Raw genomic sequence first — 25,638 nt, 5'->3', positions numbered from 1 at the left:
AACAAGAAACAACTTTACCACAGCAGAGCAACATTTGTTATTACAAATTTATTAAAGAATAAAGGATATGAACAGCATGCATTTAAATTATAATGCTAAAGTATTAAATATAACAGATATGAGTAATTACATTTCTTCTAAATATATATATATATATATATACATATATTATGTATATAATATTATGTATATAATATATATATATATACATACATATATTATGTATGTTATGTATATAATTACATACGTACTATAGACAATAATAATTTTCTATTCAACATTACACTTTCTTTATTCTTATATTATATTTTCTTATTTTTACATTCGTTTACTCTCTTATTTTTCTAAAGTTCTTTTTAAGATTTTCATCAGTATAGAATAAGCATTTCTTTATAATAAATATGTATATTATATTTATACTTACATACTAGCAAGTTATGTCTATTATTGCAATGATTATCAACATTTTTCTCATCATTATTTGAATTGAAAGAATAATGCAAGAAAATTAACTCTATCTCACTACGTGCATGTTTTTTTTTTAAATTAATTCTAATGGTGTCGTATACTTCCATAACAGTATTTTCATCAAATATAAGAAGCAATACTTGTACTATAGTCATAGTCATATAGGGGTTTTTAATGCAACTTTAGTTCTAATATTTTAACATATGCATAACAATATGATTAAAGTAAAAATAGTTAAAATTGAATAATAGTCATTATTGGTCGATCATTTTAATAAATACAATATACCGATGAAACTATAATGTGCTCTAACACATTATGGAAACAAATATTACTTAAATACAATTTTATTCAAAGCTTTGAATTTTTAGAGGAATTAATATTATTAGCAAATATTTTATTGCTGATTTTTACAAAACTATCGAATATAATTAAGCAAATTAAGAAAAACTTAAAAAAAAACAGAACCTTCAACAACGAATTTGTAAACGCGCACATCCACTGCTTCTACTACTGTAAACCATAAAGACCCCTTTTTATATAAAATAATTAATACAAGTTTTGATTTTAGGAATTTAAAAGTTTGTAATGTCAAATTTAGAATTTATTTTTTCTCTCTCCTTCTCTGAATTTCCTTTTGCTCTGTCTTTCTCATTTTCTCTATCTAGATTTCTTTTATGTTTATACTCTATTCTATAATAGCCTTAGTGTCTGTTAGGTTGAATTATACACGATACAAAAGCGATTTCGACCATTTCAAAGCGTCTTTTTAATTTTATACATTCTACAAATAATCTGAATGAAAAAGCCAACCTGTCTTTTCATAACCGAAAAAAATATTCATCTTTACAAACAATAAATTATTTATTTTACTGGACACAATTAAAAATTTAAACCAATTATTTATTATTTATGAACTACATATAAAACTTTTCCATATAATATAATATGCGTAACTCATGTGAACAAGAACCATGTAAAAATTTAATTTTCACTAAAAGCAACACTATTGTTTTAAATTAAAATTTCATTTTCATTCAAAAATATTTTGAAAATCAATCAACAGATGTGATTAGAAAGCATAAGACTTAAATCAACATTTTAATAAAATAACCAACAACTCTATAAAAATACAACATTTGAATTTTTGCTTTTATTTTCATTCACAATAAAAAAAACGCCAAAATGAAAAACATTAATTTATTTTTGAAAATTATGAAAAATTTTTAAAAACGAATATGTTGTAACACCACTGCTCCATTATATATCAGAAATTTTTAAACATGAAAATTGTAAAAAACTCAAAAAAATAAATTTGATCATGTGAACTGTCTGATACACATGCAAATTATTCCTAAAAGTTATAAACGTCTGACAACAGTTCAAACAGAGCGAATATCCAATTATATCAAAGTATTGGCCCTCCTCCCAAATTCTTTTACGCAAAATGTAAATACTATGAGCTAAAATTTCTAAGTAAGCTATACTTAAAAATGTATATATCCAAATTATTTTGGAAATTGTATGAAAAATATGGTAAGAACCTATATACAATAATATAATTTTTTCGAATTATTAGACCTGTTAGTGTCACTTACGCATAATTTTGTAACTCTGCGGTTTCTAGTTTCTAGGAAATAACTATATCATATTTAAAGTTGTATTGTATGACAACTACTTGAATCGAAATTCAATTAAATAAGATCCGTTTGATACAACAACTATTATGAGAGTAATTTGAAAAAATTTACTATTGTTTGGTAATACAACTATTATTAAAATTTTCGAAGCAATTGCCTTGCTCAAAGCCCTTTTGAATTATCGCTGGACAGATATAGCTCAATCGACTCGGAGTTCGATATTAAGCAAGAAAATGTAATATATTCCGATAAATCCGAACGTTTGGAACGAACTGTGAAATTTAAAATACTCTTCGAATATTCGTTATATGAAAATGAAGAGTAAATATAAAACAAAAATCCAATTGATTTGAAATTTCAAGAAAGAAAGAAAAATTTATGAAATCATCACTCCCACCCCGAACATTTTTTTTATTACTGACTGTCATAGTGTCATCTGTCATCTCATCTTGCTTTGCCATGTTTAAATCATAACTTTCCAACATTATTGTTGTTATTTATTTCTCCTTTTTCTGTACAAATTGTAGAGTAACGAGACAAAAACCACACCTGAAAACGTCGTTTATTTTACAAACGGCCGTGCCGCAAAATAACTATATATACATTTTTGTATAAGCATACATAAAAATATAAATGTAGGTACTTAATTTAAACAAAAAAGAAATAAATGACATTCTATTTCCTTCTTATTATTTTTTCCTTTCTCTATTTTACTTTTTCTACTCCACTATTTTGGTTTTGGCTTTTTTATTTTAATAACAAGTATGTATTGTTTATTTAAATTTCAGACAGCAGCCGGTGGTGAATTGAAGCGAGATGCGCGATGATTTATTGCGGCGATTCGATTTTATCACAAATAACAGGAACAGAACACAACTTTAAAAGAATAGAGTAAAATAAAAATACAAAAAAAATCAATTTGCATTAGTTGCACAGGAAAAAACACAAAAAATAGCAACAAAAACTTATATAACAAATTTATGAGTATACGCATATAAAAAACTTAAAATGATAATAAGGATTTGAAATGAGCCCATTTCCTTTGAAAATAAAAATCAAAACTAGTTTGTAATACCAGAATCGTCATTGTGCTGTCATTAAAGTGATGCCAAAATTTTTTGTCTCATGTACTTTTCAGTTACCAATTCGGTTAAGTAAGTATTCCACTGTTTACAATCGTTAATGAAACTATCTTTCGAAAATTTTTACATTTACATTTAAAATTAAATTACATTCTCTTTGATAATTTCTAAATTCATTTCAAACATGTCAACCGCTAAAATAGTGGGTAACAATTTCTAAAAAAAGCGTTTTTCCTTTATAATTTGCAAATTAACATTCTTTAAATATCGTATGTATGCATTTAAAAAGATACATTTCATCACCGCCATTGCTACATATACACATATTATGTACATATACTTATGTGTACACATACATAGTAGAATAATATGTCAGATATACAAATTGCTTATATTGCACTCATTTTTTAATTCAATTCGAAACAAGTAAGTACATATTTTAAATGAAAATTGAATTGACTGAGCATAAATTGATTACAGTCTTTATTACTTACTCTATTACAACATACATATATTATACATATGTTTAAATATACGTTGCATAAGATAATAGCAATCATCGGTTTCTGCTATAATAACAAGCAACTAAAATTTCACAGCATAAATTTCTATGTACTTGCTAAAACAACAATGATTTTATTATCATTAAATTTTTGCAGCGAAATATTGTTACGAATGAATAAACATGAATTATGGTGCATTCTAAGTGCACCTTATTTATTTATACGACTAGAGAACAAAAGAAAAGAAAAACAACAATTGATTTCAATGAGAAAATCTTTTTTTATGGTTAAAGACTGAAATTACTATTACTGTTCATATTTTTCAAGATTTCAAAGACAACAAAGCAATTTTACAAAAAAAAACATCGATACATATAGTTAGAGAGGGAATCTCACGTGATGAGGAAATTCTTTATAATTTGATTATATTTTTGTTCGTTACGAGAAAACTATTTTGTAAATAAAAAAAAAGAAAAGAAACACAGAAAAAGTTGGTTATTTCCAGGAAATGGGCTTTTCATTTATTTTTTATATTTTATTTTTGTTGACTTCATATTGGAATTCTTGCTATTGACCTGTGTTCGAGTTTATATGTGTTAAATTAGGTTAAGGTGGGTTGACTTGAATATTTTGTAATGTGGTCATTTTTATTTTTTCATCTTTTTTTGTAAAATCAGGTGAATTTTCTTGTAAATAAAACTTAATTAATTTACATTTTTATAAATTTGTAAGTGTTTTCATTGTAACTCATTTGAATTCAATGTGGTTTAAGAGTGCACTTCGAAGAAAAAAAGATAAATTTCAAGAGTATTCAAATGGAAATTTTGATTGAAAACTTTTTACACACTTATACCTATGTTTTTGGTTTCTTTAATTAATTATTAAAATTTGTGTAGGTTATTTATAAATACATATAAAAATTTTAATCATAGTCTTATTTGTTATTAATTTTATGAACCGTGGTGTAAAAAAAGCATACCTAACAAAAAAAAAAGTGAATTTAATAATCAAAAATAAAATTTTATACTTAAGTTATGAAATGAGTGAATAAATAAATAAATCATAAATAATAACAATAACAAAAAACCAACGTTGCGTATTTAAAATAAATTTTTAATTAGCTCTTACATAAGGCGAAATTTTAACAATAATAGTTAATCCAAAAGCATACAGAATAGAAAATAATGTATTACTTACTGCTAGATCTTTATTAAATATTAGTTCTTTTTTGTATTTATGTAGGTGTTAATGTAATTACGTTATTGGTCTCAATAAAATATTTAAATTTTAATTTATTTTAAAAAAAAAAACTGAGGCTTACGTTTCTCTATTATAAAGTTTATTTTCCATCATAATATCGCAAAAAATTCAATAGTAAGGGCAAAGAATAGCATGTGAAACATTCAATAGCAGAAAAGCAAAAACGAATTCAAGTTCCTTTCCCTCAAGCCAAAATTAGGAATATCAGAAGTGTGAACAAATTCGTCTGCCCCTAAAGAAAAAACTAAAAAAGGCATTGACCTGGCTTAGCATATATTTATAAATTGCTCAATTCATTCAATAAAAATTAAATTCAACCAATATTTGTTTTGGCAATTGTTATTCTGAGCCACTTTATTTTAAACTACGATGTACGTATAAAGCGTAAATGCCTAAATTCCACAAACACATTAACAACAGGATCATTATGTAGCAGTTTTATCATACACACACATACGTACTTACGTTTAATTCTTCCAGTAAGAAAGCATTTGTAAGAACATCAAGCACATGCGTGGTCCGTTAATGTTTTATAATTTCGTGTGTTTACTTTTAAAATATTGACGAACTTTGATTTGCTCTTATTGATTTGTAGAAATGATAGGGGTGATTTTCTTTTTACATTCAAATTTTCCTAGATTATTTCTTTGGTTTTAATATTTCATATGTACTTTGAAAAATAATATGCATATTTTTTTGCTTTATTAATTGAAAAATTTAAGTATTTCTTATGACTACTTATTTATTTTACTTGTTGAAAGGTACATGCTTTACTACAGGGTTTATATAAAAAGATGTACTTGTACCTAAGTCCATACATACATTATATTTATATTTTATTAAGAGAAAAATTGTTTCAACAACTTTCATACTCGACAATCTTTTAAAATAATCTCTTCATTTTGAAATACTCTGATGTGTGTTTATAAAAATATTTAAGTAATAAATATCTTATGATTTTACATCTACACACATACTAATAATTATACGTTATATTAATATATAAATATGAGTAATATTACGTAAACACACATTCATGATTTAAATACATAACTGTGTATTTACAAATGTCAGCGAGTACATATTTTTTACATAAAAACTTAAAAAAAAAAACCGATGGCCGGGATGACTTAGAATACTGATTTTTTTTTAGCGTAAACCATCGCAAACAACGGAAAATATTTAAAAAAAAAAGTCTCCAAAATCTATAATAAAAAAATGTAAAAAAATAACTCTCCAAAACAAAACTTAGTTTTTAAAAAAATGCGATATTAAAAACATCACATGAGCTACAAAAATTATCAAAGCATCAAAAACCTTTTCGTTCGCTTCTTAAATGTTTTTCTTCTCTTTTTCTGTTACCCCTTCCACAAAAGTAATCAAAATTTATGTTTTGTTGTTAGGTATATAAAGTAAATAATTTGAAAGAATTTAAGGTGATTATCAAATTATAAAGAATTTTATTATAAAAGTTTATTAACATTTCATCATTTTTATTGTCTGTTATTCTTCTTGATAGTTCGCAACTGACTTTATTTTCAACAAATTTTTTATTCACATAAAAGCGTTTGACTGAATATTAAGTAAATTTAAGAAACTTCATTAAATCTTATGTAGAAAATTACACAAAAGTGTTTGAATAATTTTCATGTAATTATTTACTGAGTGAAAATAATTTTTAATATTTACACACTTTCATGATAATTGATTTTCTTTAAAATTATTTTAAATTAATAAACACTTAAGTTTTCTTATTTTCATTATTTAATTAAAAAATATTGATTTTTTTTTATAATTTACGATTTTGAAGAAAAAATAAAAATGAAATTGGTTAAAAATTTATTGAAGTAAAAATTGAATTTTTGTTGGGTACAAATTTTTAAAATGAAAATTTAATTAAATCAAAACAAGTTTGGTATTTGTGTGAAAGATGTAAGCACTTTTTACCGATTCATACTTTCTGACTTTTAGGCAGCATTTACAAATCAAGCAAAATTGCATGATTTAGTTTGAAACGTAATTGATTTGACAAATTTCAAATATAATTGATTTGTAAATACCAATCCAATCAATTTAAATCGTTTGAGAAAAACAGAATGTTGTTCTATTTTCCATCCAACTTTTTGGCAGCTGAAACAATTAATAAAAATAGTGAGTACTAAAATTTTAAATGTACGAGTATTATAAGTGTGATTCGCTGATTTTTATATCCTTTTTTTTTTAATTACAATAATGAAAAAACAAGCTAAAGTGACAGACAATTTACCAAATCAAATTTGATTTTTAAACACTAATTCGATTAGTTGTCAATCTAGTTGTCTAATTTTGCTTAATTTTTGTTCTACCGTTTTCCATGTTGAATTCATCCATTATAACAGATAAGTACATTATGTACACAAAATAATTGCTTTGGAAAGGCAAATTAATATTCAACTAACCTTCAACTAACCTTTGATTGACCTGAATATTTTCGATAATTCCTGAAATATAAAGCTTTTAAAGACTGGCAAAAATTTGACGTTCCGTTATAAACTATATCTGTAGTAGGTAAAAATCAATTTTTTACATAGATAGACTCTAATATATATGTAAGTATGTACATATGTAATATGATTTTCGAATTTTTATGCAAATAATATTTTGCTGATTGATATTTGCATTATAGTAAGTATATAAATTTATTTGTTTTTTTTTCTTTTCTTCTTTAATTAAGATGTTATTGAAATTTCTTCTATTATCAGGCGGTAAGTAATATTTATTAAATATGTTTGAGTCAATTTTTCTTAATAAGTAATTTTCGTATATAGATACATTTATTAAAAATATGTTTCGATAATTATTATTTGTAATACTACTGTTTATAATGGGTAATTTTGTAAGCTTCTAGTTTTAAAAAAATCATGTAATTTGAATTTGAAACGATAAATCAATCATTGTTACTTAATTTTCCAACATAATTTTCATGTGTGCGTTCGCATTTTAAGCTTTCTTATTCATAGAGTCGCCTATATTACCCAGCTTTTTCCTACATTTCGACCAAACTAGAAAGAAGCGGCATTCGATGAGGATGATAGCTTAAAATGATTTAAAAATTGCTCGTCCAACATATTTCTTATTTGAATTTGTTAAATATTAATAATTATCAATTAGAAAGCAAAGTTCGGGAGTTTCAATCTCTATTGTGAAAAACACAAACTGACAAAGAAAACTGAATTGATTTGATCAAAATTCTCAAACAAAAAAATCACCCGTTATAAACTTTTCTGACTAAGTAAATATTTGCATTATCAGAAATAATAGGTTTTTAATCATCGTATTACTTTTAGCAAAAAAAAAAATAATGGGTTTCTTAACAATGACTCATTAACAAAACTACTTATGTATATTAAAATAATGATTTCATACTTTATTCTAATAGAAATTTTTTACTTAATACAATTTACATACACATATGTACATAAATAAATTCAATAATAATTGGGGTTAAACATATCGTTTTTACTAATATTTAATCAGAATTTATGCAAAATACTTCATTTACGATATTGTAAGAATTCACAAAACATACAAAAAAAAATCCTATTTTTCACGTACTACAATTCTTTAATATGATTTTTTTTTTCAATTTTTTACAATAGTTACACGTCTACCTACCTACTTATTTACTTACATAAATATAAACAAAAAAAACCCCATTTTGTAACTGATTATTTACGTAGTTTCTCTACATTTTTTTTAGCCCATCATATAAATATCAAATAATTAAACATTTACTCATTCAGAGATATGCACACATGTTGGAATGAATGAAAAAAAAATAAAAAAAAAACAAAAGCAAAACAAAAAAACTCTATGAATGAACGAATTAATTATTGATAAGATAAAATAGACATTTATATTACAGCGCCCTCTTTTATGTCTCATAGTAATAATAACATTATGTATGGTATTTTTATAAGGGTGACATAATTATTATTACTTTACTCGATAAGTACAGATAATATACACATACACACATACAAGTTTACATAACAACATGCTAAGTATTTTGTTTTTATAAAAACACCATATTCAACGTCAATTTAAAAAAAAACAAAAATGATTTTTTATTTTGCTTTTTTGCAAAAACTTCGATAACAATTGAATTTTTTCGTATTCATCACAATCGATGGCCTAATATTTAAGGAAAGAATACAAAAAAAAAGAAAGAAAAGCCGGCTTTAATTTTTTTAATGGTATTTACATTCGAATAATAATTCTGAATCATTTTTAATTTATGTTAAATAAAGTAGAAAATTATTTGAAAAAAAAAAAACAAATTTTATTAATGAAAAATTTATACAAAAAAAGTTTTTCACAAAATTTTTTAAATCTAGTAAAACAAAATAAAATCCCATAAAAATATACAAATATATTATGAATGAAAAGAAAAAACCAGAACAAGAAAAGAAACAAACGCACATTTCCATACGCCATACTTAATATTGCAAATGAATAAAAAATAAACACACAAATAAAAATTAAATAGAATACGTTTTTGATAAGTAAATCCGGTTTCATTGTAAACGCAATATTGTGTGTGGCTTGTATAACAATAAAATAAAATACAAAAACCGTGGAATCACACAATTAATTTTGTCAATTTCATAAGATTAATGAAATTAAATAAGAAAATCAAATTAAATAAAAAATAAGCTTAAATTTAAATTTTCATTAGGATGAGGTTCAACTAAAATTCAGAAATGCGATAGACAGACTAATACACTGATGTATGGACAAAAAGACAAAGAGATAAATATACACCGCTCTAAAAATGATAAATCTATCATATCTGCTGAAAACTCGACCTTTAGAAACACATAATGTAGTCATAATGGAGTCATTAAAAATTTCAATTTTATGAAAAATAAGTAATATGACAATCTATGATAATTTAAAAATTGTGTTACAACTTCATCAATTTGGATTCGATAAATTAAATCCCGCTTCAAAAATTCCTTATATAATATTCACTAGATAGATTGCAGATTAAATTAGTAGTGTTTAATATGTACCTTAGGCATAAAAAAATTTCCTTGAAACCTACATGATTATAATTCGTATATTGGTGGCTTATGGGGAAAACCCTCGTCGAGTTCATATTAATTATTAATTATACTGCAATATTTTGGAAAATAAAAATATATTTCTTTTAATTTACAATTTAATTTTCAGATTTTTTCTTAATTATTTAAAAATTTTTAAAATGTGGGATAGAAAATTTCCCCATAAGCCCTCCATATGCAAAATTGTAGAAAAATGTTTTGCTATAGTAAACTTATAAGCATACCTTAATATGTATATACATATGTATGTACATGAAATAAATAAATTTCATTAAAACTAACAATAAAAAATATTTAATTAAATTTAAAAATGTAAATAAAGAGCTACGATTAAACTCAATTAGTTTGTTATGCAAATTTTTTGTAATTTTTTTTTGTATATTTTTAGTATAAATGCTAAGTTACTCATTGTAAATTCTACGAAAATTCAAAAACTAACTATAAAGTATCAGTCAGCGTTAACTTGACTGATAATTCAAGTAAATAAAACTAACCTTAACAGTAAGTAAATGTTATTAAATTAAAGTTTAACTATAATTAACTTTAATGAACCTAAAACCTATTCGAGTTTTTTATTTTCTGCTTTCATGAATTATTCATCACATTTCATACATTTATTTTATAAGAAGATTAGTTATATCTATTTCATCTATTCCATAAGCTGCAATAATTCATAGAAGTATTTATTTTTTAAAAATTAAAACTATACTTAATAAATATAATTTAATATCTCATACAAAAAATACATGCGAATTTACGTGTATGTGTGTATTCAAAAAAATTAATAATTTTACATTGTTAACACCAATTTAGTTACGTGATTCAAATCGAACTGCATTCCAATGATATAAAGATAAGATTTCAATATCGATATTCACAAAATAATATTTAAAGTGTGAACTTATTGGTTTATTTGAACACATACATACATATACATTAATAAATATATTATAACTTCTGTGTATGTTGTATATTTCATATCCATTTCAGAAGCGGCAAAAATATTAGCTCAAAATAAATTATCAAGGTTTTCAAAACAGCGCATTTAACTTTAATAACTTTTATTAAGGGCTTAGCTTCTTCGTAAAATGAATGAAATTTATTAATAAACAAATTTAATAATAAATTATTTTATTGAAATTATTTTTTTAATACAAAAACTTTCTAAGGAAGCAAAGCTATTACAATAATATTTACTTGAGAATTTCCGTGAAAATTCACTAATAGTCAGTAAATAAACATAAATAAGTCCGAAATCTTGAGAATCTCTATGTACATACATGTATACGTATGTGTTGGGGAACTTGTAAAAATCATTTAATTTTAATCAGTAAAAATTTTTATAAATAACAAACGTGACACAGCTATTGTTACAAGTATGTGCTTGTATGCATTCTCATTCCTCGTTTAAATTTACGTACGTGTTGCTTTACATTGGTGGATATGATATCAACAGGTGTTCTACAACATATATATATATACATATATATATATATATATATATAATGCAGATATATATTATAATAAATGCAGTAAAGGTGTATCTTAACAGGAAAATAAAAAAGATATAAAAAATAATAAAATATTTTCCTTAATCAGAGCATATCAAACCACATATGTACAAGTTTCATACACATACATATTTAGTTATACAATAAAGGCATGTGCAATGTGATTTATAAGTAAAGCGTGCTAAGATTAAATTTACTTATATAAGTACATATTATTACACTCACCACAATATATGTTACAAATACATAAATGTATATTTACTTTATCAAAATAATCATAAAACTTATAGATAATTCATTAAAACATAAAAAAAAATATTTCACAGATTGATTTATTGTACACCTTTTAAATTTTAGTGACTTAGAGTTTAAATGCCCAAAACTAAAATGTTCACTTTTATTAATAATTTGTAGTTTTTTTTTTGTTTTTAATCAAGTAAATGATAAACTAAGAATTTTTTGAAAAATAATTTCAAAAAATCAAATTTTAGTTATTGTTGTTGACAGATTGAATTCCGGATGGGAAATTATGTAATTATCCAAACCTCTATGATTATGTATATAGTTGCCCAGTTATTAAACTCTTTTCACAATCTTATTTACAATTTCTGAGAAATGGTCTGTTTTGAATTTTTATAATAACTATTTTAAGAATTTATGTACTAAAATACAACCAAATTTTATCTGGATATTGGCCGCATTAACGAACTCCTTTATGTAAGAGAAAGCCAAACTATTTTTTATATATTGTATGACAGCTACTGTATGAGTTTGTTTTTCACAAAAAAATTTAATAGAATTTGGTGGTATTACTAAACTAGTCTATTTATAATTAGGGAACTATATCCTTTACAGTTTCTTACTTATTATATAAGAATATACAATTCAGAAAACTGTTCGAAAATTCGTTCGTATGTGTTAGAATTGCCAACTTAATTATTATAGATGTTAATTAATAGAATAAAATTATATGGACACTTAATCACAAATAAGTACAATTAATTATGATTTTTTTTTTTCGAAATTTATCTATTTGTATTTTACTTACATATATAGTGAGTTATAATTCTAACCGTTCTATATAAGTATATAAAATAAAATGTTTAGGACATTGAACTTATTTTTTCTATTTTTGCACAATTTCAAAACATTTAATGACTCATAAATTTTATATGTACTTACGAAGACAGAATACCATATTTATATATAAATTTATTTTCATTTCACTTATTAATTTACCAAAACAAAATTAATAGAATCACATTTTAACAATATGCCTACATAAATATTTATTCTTACCATATTTATATTGTTATAAGAGAAGTTGATCTCTTTATACGTATTTTAAAAGTTCATGTATTTATTTATACACATATACGTATATACATTTACATATTGTTTAATTGTGTACACCTATTCCGTATTTTTGAAAAATCAATTTCTAGAATGAAAAAAGATCTAGTTTAAAGGGAATACGGTTCTACAACAAGTTTGTATAAAATTCATAATAAGATAACATGTTACATTGGACATAACCATGTGAATTCTAATTTTTGTTATATTCTTATCAAAGTAAATACATTTGAATATAGTGTATCTTAATCATCCACCATGGTTGAAATATAATCTTAAAAAGCAAAACATTAGTTTGAAATCAAAATTAGTTAAAAAAATTTTCTAAATTTTGTTTTAAACATCCACTATGAAAATAAGAAATTTTGTCACCCCTGGACGTGTTGAATGGAGTATATATAGGTGTATATCCAGTTGTATGTATTTATTTTGCAAAGCCAAGATCAATGCGCTCATAATGAAATAATTTAAACAAACTTACTGTTCACAGAAGCACACATGAATTTTTGTTTCCTAGGAATGAAATGTTATAATTAAAATTATGAAAAACCTCGGAACCATCATTCACCATTTCACTTGACCATTTTGATTAATTCAGTTTTATGAATATCGTTAAAAAATACGTGTGCGTTAAAATCGCCTTATATAAGCTAGCGAATTTTCGAAAAGATGAAGAAAAAAATACTCTTATTGTATACTTGGAATTTTTCTTTTAACAACTACTTACTTTTTTGTAAAGCAAAAATTTGTAGGAAAACCTAATTGGGTTTTTTGATAATCATTAAAATTCCACGCAATTTTTTACCTGTATTCGTATAATTTTTTTTACGCCCATGTAACTTTTATTTTTTGTCTATTTTACACCTGCGATATACATTTCACATACATACATGTGTATTTATATTTATTGCATTTAATGATAATTTTTTGTTTTGTATTTTAGTACACACAACAAGCAACACAATAATCATAAAGAAAAAAATAAATAAAATGCGAAAAAAGAATGTGGGATTTTTCGCGAAAATTTTTTTTTTTTGCCTTACTAATTACTTTGTACTTACTTATTTAATCAAGTGAAAAATTATTGTCTTTCCAAGTTTTTAAGAGTCAAAATAAGTAGCAACAAATAACAATATAATTGAAAAAGGTAAAGAAATTTTTAAAAATTTTGTTTCTTTTTTTTAAATTGTTCACATTAACCTATCATAGAAGTGCATAATTAGTCAATTTTTGCTACCATTCACAATTACTTTAAAAATATTTCACACATATTAGTAAAAAAATATGACCAATTCTTTTTCACTTTTTCAATTTTATCTACATAATACATTCATAGTTAGTTATTTATAAACTAATATTATACTTGACATACATATTTTTAGTATTTACTGAGCGAAAAAAAAATTAATTTTTTTACACAAATATTTTGTAAAATCTAACGATGACAAGTTAGTAAATAAATATGAAGAAATAGATTTTATATAAACTTTAATGTTATGCACACTTATATAAAAAAAATCGTTTACCTTGCCTATCCTTGTATTATACTTTTAAATGCACTCATACATATAACGTACATATTTAAAGTCAAACAGGTAAGTAAGTAAATTACTTTGTTTCGCAAGTTCATATGAAAAACGAGAAAAAAAATAGAGTTGACCTGGTCAACTCTGTGATTCGTACGAATTTGTTATCCTATGTGCGAATAAAGATGCCATAACTGACTATGGGACAGACTATGACTTTAAGTTGTTGTATTACCATATTATTTTATGCAAAATTTCAGTGCTATGTGTTTTTCAAAATACTGTGTGGGCCAAACCACTATTGAAATTGTATGGCAGCTACACGAAAGAGCCAAGAAATATTAACGAATTTTATCAAGCACATCGGCCCTACTAATATATTTGTTTGCGTGAAATTTCAATACCACAGCTTTTAAAGTTTCTGAGATATAGCCAAATAACTTTTGAAGTTGTACGACAGCTACCAGAAGGAGCCAAGTAATTTTAAGGAGTTTTATGAGTCACATTAGCCCTATTAATATATTCGTTTGTGTGAAATTTCAATACCATAGCTTTTATAGTTTCTCAGATATAGCCAAATAAATTTTGAAGTTGTTGATCATGTCCAATTTAAATAGGGTTCTGGCACTTACTGCAATAAATTGTTTGTGAAAATTTGGTGAACTTAGCTCTATTAGTTTTTGAGTTATCGTTGGGACTAACGGACGGACGGACGGACTGACGGACTGACAAACTGACGGACGGACAGACAGAGCTAAATCAACTCAGAATTTGAAGCTGATCAAAAACATACAATTGAGTCAATATCTAGCACCATTATTTCTTAGCGTTACAAACGGTAAGGCAAATTTAGTATACCCTTCGAACATACGTTCGTACGGGTATAATCACAGAAGCAAATTATTCATGTTTTAAAAAGAAAACTAGTTTTTTTCATGTCACAACTATTTTAAATATCAAATACGTAACTAATATTTTGTGGGAATAACATACATCCATGTATAAATACACATATTTAAATAAAAACAGCAAAAGGGTGTCCAATATATATAAAAGTATTTTATTAATAAAACTTGAAATAATCAAAAATTGTTGTGTATGGAAAGTCTTAAATTTTGAATATTAAAGCCAATAATCTTTTGAGAGAATGATTAAGTGAAATTACTAAAATTTTGTCAGATGATTTAGTTGGAAAATTTAGTTGGACAAACCAGAAACCAACTTTAAACTCCATTCCGGAGTAATCGATAAAGTTAGTTACTTTGTTCTACTATATTATATTTTCTTACGAAGAAATACAAATCTTAGAAAATGTATTCATTTCTTGATGGATAATTACTGTAAAAAAAATATGCCAAGGACGATAAATCGTTGAAAGTGATAAACATGGAATATTTCCTTGTGATAAACTGTAAGAATAAAAAGTTTTTGTTGACTTTCAATCACATACGTTAAGTAATAAAACCCTGATAATTATGTGCAAACATGCCAATATCGTAAGATTTAATCGATTCGACCGTAACATAAGAGTAGTTTTTAACTTGTATGTCTCTATCCTTCTCCCTCATTCTTTCTTTGACAGTATTTCAGTCTCCAGGCTTAAATCTCTTTATTAAAACAAAGTTTCAATTCTTTCATTAATGGATTTTATGTACCTATATTTTTCCTTAAACAGTGGATTATCGTATATCAAATATTAAAGATATCCGAAATGTGAGGTACCATATGTGCTATATTATGTTTAAGTATAGATAAAAACTATAATTGTTACTCTTACATAAGACAGTTATAAAAATATATGTACAAATTTTAAAAATGTTTTCTTGGATATATAACAAGGCAGCCGAATCGATGTATCAATTTCAATTTTCAATAAAAATTTAATATTTAAAAAAAGCAATCATAAACTTGAAAGAAAAAAACACAAAATGAGAACACAAAAATATGGAAAAAAATAATTCTGAAAAAAAGAAAAACTTTATAACAATAAAATAAAAATAGACTTTTCACAATATTTACAATTTTTTATTTCGGCTCCTCTGTTTTCTCATTAAAATCGCACAAATATATGTTCATAGTATTAAGTAAATTTAATTTTAAGACAATCTAAGGCTGAGTAAAACTGTTCAAAAGTGACCTCATGGCGAAAAGGGCAATCTACTTAAAAATTTTAAATATCTAAATAAGAATATTATGAAAAAATTTTTAGAATTATTTTTAAAATTAAGCAAAAGTTTTATCAATTAAAAATATATACTTATGTATTTTTTTATATTTTTATCAAAAACATTTCAAAATTAAATTTTCTATATTTTTTGAATATTGCTAAAAACAAAAGGTTCCTAACAGCTTGCATTATTAAAAACCAATAAAACCATTAATATGTAACAACTTTTGTTCAAAATGCATATATCACCCTGTATAACAAATTTATATTGCAAGTATTTGCAAGAACATAGTAAAATTGATATGTCAAAATATGTTTGTATTTCTGCAAATAAATTTTGTATTTTAAGCAAGGCTTTTTTTAAACAGATTTGAGTAATTTTGTGAGAATATTACTTGTAATTTACTCAATAAGCAACTAAATTAATAATCTTAAATAATTGTATATATACGCCTGCGGTCAATTTTTAAATATAAAACTATAATTTAAACGTTTATGTATAACACACAAACGTGAAGCTGATAACAAGTTGGTGTATCTTAAAAATCAATCTATGTTACGCCAATGAGGTAAAAAATTATAATTAGTTAAATATTCTCTAAAAATAAATATTATGCTTATTAAGTCAATATTTACTATTAATTAAGTAAGTATAAAGAATACGATACGGTTTTCTATATATAAAAAAAACACATACTTATGTATAGAAATAAATACTGAAAAGCAATTAGAATTCGAAGATCTGGAAATTAAATTCATATAAGAGCTTGGTATTTGTTATTGTAATAATTTCGGGTTCTTTGAAATTTTATGTGTAGTTTTTGGTGGTAATATAATTAAAATGTGTACATGAACATAAAATTTAAGTATATAAACTAATAATATTCATATACTCAAATTTAACACATACATAACTTCGTTGAAAAATTATAATAATGATTACCCTGAATTATATTTACATACATACAGAAATAGAATAATTATACTTACATTTTTTCTATAAGAACCTACATACATATATTAAATAAAATGTATCGATATATTTTTTCAAAATTAATGAATTGTGTAGTTTCTACTGTTTCACTTCACTTTATTTCACTTTTTCCTCTCTCTTTCTTTCTTCTTTTCTATTTCATTTTTATTGATATTTATGTCAATACCATAATTGGGAGGACAAGTTTCAGAATTGTAGTCAGAAAATTATCAAAAACAAAAAAAAAAACATGTTGTTATGTAGGACATAAACGATTACCACATATCGAACTCGTATATGAATTGAATTTTACGCATACATATATGTGTATATGTTTGTAAATGAAATGAAAGAATCATTAAAAGGTTACTAAACTTTTTATTATTTAATGCCCAAAAATGAAAAAATTAACAACATTTTTTGCATTTAATTATAGTAAGTAAAGTTAATTTAAAGTATACTTATTCGAATTGAATTTAGTAAATAGATAAGTAATGTCTATAGGCAAATAAATCTATGCGTACACATAGGTATATTAATTAATTTAAATATTTTGTTAATTATAATATCCATATACGCACATGCATGTATGTGTACTTAATTGTAAGTATTTAATAATGATCAGTTCAACATCTGATCATGCATAGTATCTAGAATTGAAGTTATTTTTTATTTTGAAATCTTAATGAATACTACGAGTAAGTACTAAATTTTACAAGTACTTATGTAACATTAAAATTAAAATTAATTTTCAAATATTTTTATAAATTTTCAACATTAAGTTGCAATTTAATCAATTTTGTTTTCCTATTTTTAATTTCAACAATTGTGTTAAATTTTCTAAAATTTATATTTAGCGACTATACCGCAACTGTTAGCGGGTAAATAATTATCTAGCGACTACACCGCAACTGTTAGCATACTCGCATTAAAAGGTAAGTAATTATCTAAATTAACTTTTAAATAAATCAGATTAAGTATAATTTAAATGCTAAAAAAGAAAAGGTTTCATATAATTTTTTAATTAAGAATAAAAAAAGGCTTAACTTTCATGGTGACATTGACATTTGAATATAAAATACATATATTATTATATAATACACGTAAATATACAATACATTATAAAAGCGCCAGTATATTTATATATGTATACAACAAATATGAATAATATAACAATTTATTATAAATGTTAGTCATTTACAATCAACTGTAAGTATGTAAATTTAATATATATATTGTATACATACATATGTTATACTTCAAAAGCAAAATTTATTTATTTATGACATTGCAAAATATCAAAATGAACGAAAATATGGAAAAAAAAATATTTAAGCAAATATAAGTAAGTTTAAGCAGTTCTTGATCTAAATTACAAATATGCATAAATACATTATATGTATGTACGTATAAATTATGTACATTAACGTTCATATAAAACTGTAATATACAAGATATCTACCACAAATTTAGGGTATTATAAAAAGTGGAATTTAATATGGAATTTCAAATTTAAAAGGATGAATAAGCAAGACTACTATTGTGAATAGAAAAATGACAACAAAAAAATTACAAAAAGACTAACAAATTATTGCTATTCACTTAAAATCCATTACTTTTCCATTACTACAATATTTCGTTGACACTATGAAAAAAGTCTGCCATAAAAAAAAATAAATATTTTTTTCTTAAAAATCACCTAATTTTTTTTTTCTTTTTCTATACTGTAGGTAACATAAATTACTTAAAAAACAAGCTCCAATTCAAAATTTCTGATTTTATTTTCCATAATTACTGCAATATCAATACTAGCTACACAAGTAACTGATTTGTTTTCGCTTTTCATTAAAAAAATTTAATACTTAAGTAATTTAATATGTAAATAAAATAGTAATTTAATATGGCGTTTAAAAATCAAATTCAGTTCTGCTACTATTTGAAACTTCTTTAATTTTGATACTAATTCATTAAAAAATAAATCAGAAGTACTTATTAATTAATTTTAGTATAAAAACGATATATGTATAAGTATGTATAGAGCATATAAATGAAAATATTTGACATAGAAAAGTTTTATTACTTGTGTTGTGATCGTAAAATAAAAATGGATGTTATATAGTGATTTACGATTGAGAAAATAATATTCTCTATAAATTTTTGTTTGAAATTTAAATATTTATGTGTATAAGTATGTATGTATATGCGAGAATGAGTGCGGTACTTTTGACAAAAAAAGTTTTTTTTTTTTATCATTTAGGATGATTTATGGTGGTGTTGCTAGTGGAGGAGATGAGTATAAAGAAAACTAAATTTAAAAATATTTTTACTAACGAAAATTATTTTAGGCAAAAATTTATTCATTCAATGCAGTTTTAGTAATAGCTAATAACTTCAACCAAAGATACAAAACAATTTTTGTAAAAAAATTAAAGAGTCGAATAATATAGACCACAATCTTCTAATATAGAGCAGAAAATGTTCTGATCTAAAAGCCAATTAAAGTATACCAAATATAAAATTAAATTTCTGAATTTAAGCTATTCATATTGAATTGTATATTTATGAGAGCTTTGTATATTATAAAAGCATTATGATTCTTTTATGTTAATTCGACACGATAATTCAAATAATTGGCTCGTTAGTTACATACTTATAAACAATGTGCAGTTACAGTAGGAAGAAGTATGGTATATATACGATTCTCTTTATAGTACCGCAATTTTTATTATTATTATTTTATTCTGTTTTTATTAAACAAACAAATTTAAAATCTTTCAAAGTACGACATTATCATTACATTACTTATTCGAAGTTGGACTCGTACCAATAATACCTTTAATATTAATTTACCTTTATTTAATACATTTTTACATCCATAAATATTTTTACATTTAAATGCAAATATTACACACTCATACATATACATACATGTATATAAATGTTGTACGTATTATAATAATACATTCAACATGAAAAATCTAAATATGGAACAATTTTCAATTCATTTTGCTTTTCTTTCTCTTTCTATCTGCGTTATAAAAAAAAGAAATTTCATTTCTCATCGAATATAAAATGTCCATTTAGAAATAAAACAAAGAAAAAAAATGTTTTATAATATAAAATATTTGGTGAAATTTTGGAATTAAATTAACCATCTGTTTAGATTGCTTAATATTGCCGCTAAATAATGATGTTTTCAAAATTTATTAGAGAAAATAATAATAAATAAAAAATAAATAAAAATTTGGTATACTCAAAACTATTTTGGGATATTTCAATACAAAATTTTAATAAATAAATAATATTTCCAAAAAGTAATATAGCATCGAAGTAAAAGCATGGAAGAAAATTATTAAACTTTGGACAAAAGAAAATTAAATTTACTAAATAAAAAATCTTGCCAAGTGATCCAACTTAATCTTGAGTATATCCAATATTTAATTATTTGAAGTTTTTTCAATTACATGTTGAAATTTAATGGAATCCTATGTGAAACAAATTCACTGTACCTCTCCTAAATACCATAAATTATAAATACTTTATAACATGGTAACGAAGAATTTTACAACTAACTTCATATAATTCATACTAAACATTTTTATTATACTTTTATATCACCTTTACAACCAAATTGGAAAAAAATTGGTTATTAATTTTACTTTACTTGTTCGTTCGTTTATCAGTTTACAAAATTCCTACTTACATTTAATAAAGCTAAGATTTTATACCAAAATAAATCTTACTGAGTAACCAATTTCATAGTTATAAATGGTTTTGCTCTAAAGCGCATTGGTTTGATGCGAACTTATTGTGTGTTCATCAAAACTTTCACACTTGAAATCTTGAAAAAAAGAAATGCTTATTATACAAACATATTTCATTTTTTCTGTTTTGCTTAAAAAAAAGGGTTAAGCACTTATGCAAACACAAACATATATACATACATACATATATGTATAATATTATCATTTAAATTTTGATTTTGTTATAAAAAACAGCCTCTGTTTTTTGTAGGAACGTTTTATTTTGACTCATCTTTAATCATTTGAATTAATTTATTGAAATAATTGAAAAATTTCAACAGACCTAATGACTTCAAAATATGAAAAAAAAAATTTTTTTGAAGCTTTTTTTTTCCTATTTTTACAAAATAAAGTAAAAAATATTTATGAATAAAATTACAAAAAGGGAAAGAAATAGATCAAGACAAAAGCAAATAAAAAATTGAAATGTTAAGACTATTGTAAGCAGCACATTAATAATTTCAGCACTTTCCCCTCCTCCTTTTGATATTTAGAAATTAAAAGTATGTACTTATATAAAAATATGGAAATATGTGAGTATGTATAATAAATACTATTTGATGACCAAATCAACAAATAGACCGCATCGAAAGCTAATTTTTCACTTTCTTGTTTTCAATATTTTCATTTTCCTTTTTAGTCATTTTTTATTTGAAAAATCTAAGATTAAAATATTTGAATTTTGAAAATTTTTTCACATATAAATTCAAAATTACATTGAACTTAATGAAATAATTTACATAATAGTGTAAATTAAACAGTTGAACGTAAATATAAAACCGATGGATAAGAGGGAAACCTTTATAAAAGAAATCATACTCGTAATTCCCTTGTATGATAATAAAGATTCTAAGCACTTACAGAAATTCATAGTCAAACTATAAAATACGACCTGGCTATGTTGTATACTTAGTGTGTAAACTTTACTTTTCCGTTTGTTCATTACAAATTTTCTCTAAAGAATTTCCAAACTTATTATAACAAGACTCATTGAGTCTTGAAACAAATTTCAAAATTTTTAAGTGAAACTTGGAACTCTTGAAATTGATTACAAGTTGCATTGCAAATTTAGTGTTACCTGAAAAAACAATTTTCATCACAAGATTGTTAAAAAAAAAGTATAATATGAAAAATTTGAACCTAAAAATTGACTCAATTAACATCTAAGTGTCGAAAAATTACAGTTTAAACAGATGTACATTCGAAATATGTACACAGCATATTTAATGAGATTATTTAATTTTCACCTCAAATACTACTATACTGAGCATAATGGTATTTTAAATTATAATGAGCAAAAGAAAATCGTTTAGGAGTGCACTATTAATCATTGAAAGAAGCTTATTAAGAGTTTTAACTGATTCATCATTAATAAAACCAAATGGGAATAAAATTATATAAAATTAAAATGGGAATTTCTTATACACATAATCCCTATTAATGGCGGTAATTAAAAGTGATTATTAAACGACTTTTTATTAGAAGAAAATTTAAAATTTTTATTTTTTTTGTCAAATAATTTATTGCATTCTTTATAAGATTTAATTTTTCCTAGTCATACTCGTAAGTTTGTGATTCTCGTGCTTTTCTTTTTTGTTCGACTAAACTTGTACGTTTTCTACTCTTTCTTTCATATATAAATTAACTTATAGATTTATATATGTATATACATACATACTTTAATATTTTACATTTTTTTAGTTACTTTTTACCAGGATTACCTTCCAAAATACTTAATGTATAATTTTTTTTATTTAATTGTCATTTAAGTTGATTTTATCTTTGACCTTCATATTCATACCTTATATTTTTTTTTATATTTAACATTTTGTATATATAAGTAACTATGTAAAGTACATAAAGTACATAATGTGTAAATAAGTATGAGTAAGTAAAGTGTTAAAATAATATTTATTAGTAGAAAAAAGTAAGTAATAAAATCTTGAATAGCTTTTACAGGTTAACGAAAAATTTTGCAAAACAAAATTTCCGAAAAAATAAAACTAGTTATCAGGTTCCTGAAACATTACTGTCAGTTTATTGTCATATTGTAATATTATGTATTTATTTTAATCTATTCTAAAAACATTTTGCAATTTCTTAAAACTTATTACCCAAGTATAAGAAGCTTCACAATGATTTTATTCATGCTCTTCCAATTAAAAGAAATTAATTTTTATTTTTCCAAATATTGATTTTATTCAAAATATTTAAATTCGGAAACCACTTAAAAATGTGATGATTTAGAATTATTTTATTATTTTGATCAATAAAATTATTTGATAATTTAAAATTGGCTGCCTACATATATACATATACATTTAAGGCTATCTAATACCAATATAATATGGTCATGTTCTGCAAATGTATCTTAAGTTATAATAGCTGATTGTATAGATTATTAAAAATTGTCATTTAATTACAAAAAACAACTGCATTGAAACTCATAATATTTGGTTATAATGTCAAAATTGGGCTAAAAAGAATTGTATCGAAATAAAGTTAATTCAAAACGAGAATAGGTAGAGTTGACCGTATCAACTTTATATGACACCCATACGAATGAATGAATTTAAGAATTGTATTGCCACACTGTTTCACACTTCTTTGTTTATTTATATGTATACCTAGTGCTATTTTATATATGCAAGTTATCACATAAACTCCTACAATCTTAAAGATTCTGAAAATAATGGCCATATCAACATATTATTTATTGAAAATTTCAGCGCGGTTATTTCACTATAGTTTCTATAATAAACGACCGTATCACTTTCTAAGTTGTATGACAGGCACAACTACGAGTCAAGAAATTTCGAATAGTTTTACCAAATACAACAACTCCACTAATATACTTGTTTATATGAAATTTCTGTAGCTCCAATAATTTTTGAGATAATGCCAAACAACTTTTGAAATTTTAGAGCAGAAATATTGAAATTGTACACGAATCACTGCCTGGATCATATCTTCCAAATTAGGAAGATGTTATCGAGGCTTTGAACAGGCTTTCGGGATTTGTGAAAATTTGATGAGCTTAGCTCAATTAGTTTTTGAGTTATAGCTGGGATGGACGGGCAAACATTCACTTATACCCCTTCGAATTTACGTTAGGACAAAAATATCACTTAATCAATAGTTAACGCAATATGGAGAAAAATAATTTTTTTTTAATACTTATAAGAAAATTTTCACTGACTAAAAAGGAACTTAATCAAGTTTTCTATTTTTAAATTCATTGATTTTAAGTAGGAAATAATATTTAATAGCTACTTAATAAGTATAAGATATAGAATAAATTTATAAATAATTTTTAGTAAAATTTAACCATCATTTTGACCTATTACAATATGAAATAAAACCAACCTGTTACAGAAAACAAACCTTGTGGCCTTAAAATATGCAAAATTCTCCTGTACACCTATTATATACATGTATAACTTATGCATAAGTATGTGTATTAAGTTCGTAAAAAGTACGAACGTATGTGTTGAAAAAAAAAAAAAAAAAAAATATGAAAATAATAAAAGAAATTCAATAAAAAATAAAAATTTTCCTAATGAATTTTTAAATATTGTAAATGTTACTCCTTTTGAAATTAAGTTCAATTTCTTCCTCTTTCGATTTCTTCCTCTTCCAATTGCTACCATATCCTGTCACACTACCATTATAACATTTTATAAAAATATTCGCCTACTGGAAATAATTTGATAAAAAGTATGTAACCTCACCTACCCAACTCACTATACATACTTTGTTAGCTATTTATTTTTAAAATATTTTGATGAAAATAAAGAAAAAAACAAAAATGAATTTTTTTTTGTTTTAAAAAGAAAAAGTTTTTCATTTTCAAACAACATTGGAAAACCGCAAGAACTTTAAATAACCTTAATGTATATTTCATACTTATATAAAATTTATAAAATATTTATTACATACTTATATATTTTATTTTGTATAACTAAATAATATAACTATAAATATACAACTATAACCATGTAAATATTTGCCATTTAATATTTTATGTAAGCAGGTTATACATTTTATTTTTCATTGAATACATTTTATGTAAATGGAAGTAGTGTTTGTGAATGGTTGGTTTTGAAAGCGATCTAAGTTCATTTGCAATTTTTAAATTTTTTTAGTTCCAAAGTAATTAGAGCCGGAATCGAAACTTATATTTATAATAATATAATAATCATTATAAAGAACAAATAACCAGGAAACCAAATGTTAAGTAGATTTAA

The 25,638-nt window shown here is 23.8% G+C and overlaps 1 protein-coding gene across 2 annotated transcripts in view; it reads right to left on the bottom strand.

Moving 5' to 3' along the window:
- LOC129606076 (liprin-alpha-2-like) overlaps nucleotides 1-25,638 on the bottom strand; it is a 44,872-nt gene that overhangs the window by 2,117 nt on the left and 17,117 nt on the right. The window lies entirely within an intron of this gene.

This window comes from Condylostylus longicornis, unplaced genomic scaffold (genome assembly GCF_029603195.1).
Source record: "Condylostylus longicornis isolate FDR11 unplaced genomic scaffold, ASM2960319v2 ptg000017l, whole genome shotgun sequence".
Classification (NCBI taxonomy): Eukaryota; Metazoa; Arthropoda; class Insecta; order Diptera; family Dolichopodidae; genus Condylostylus; species Condylostylus longicornis.
This window is presented reverse-complemented; position numbering and strand designations above follow the sequence as displayed.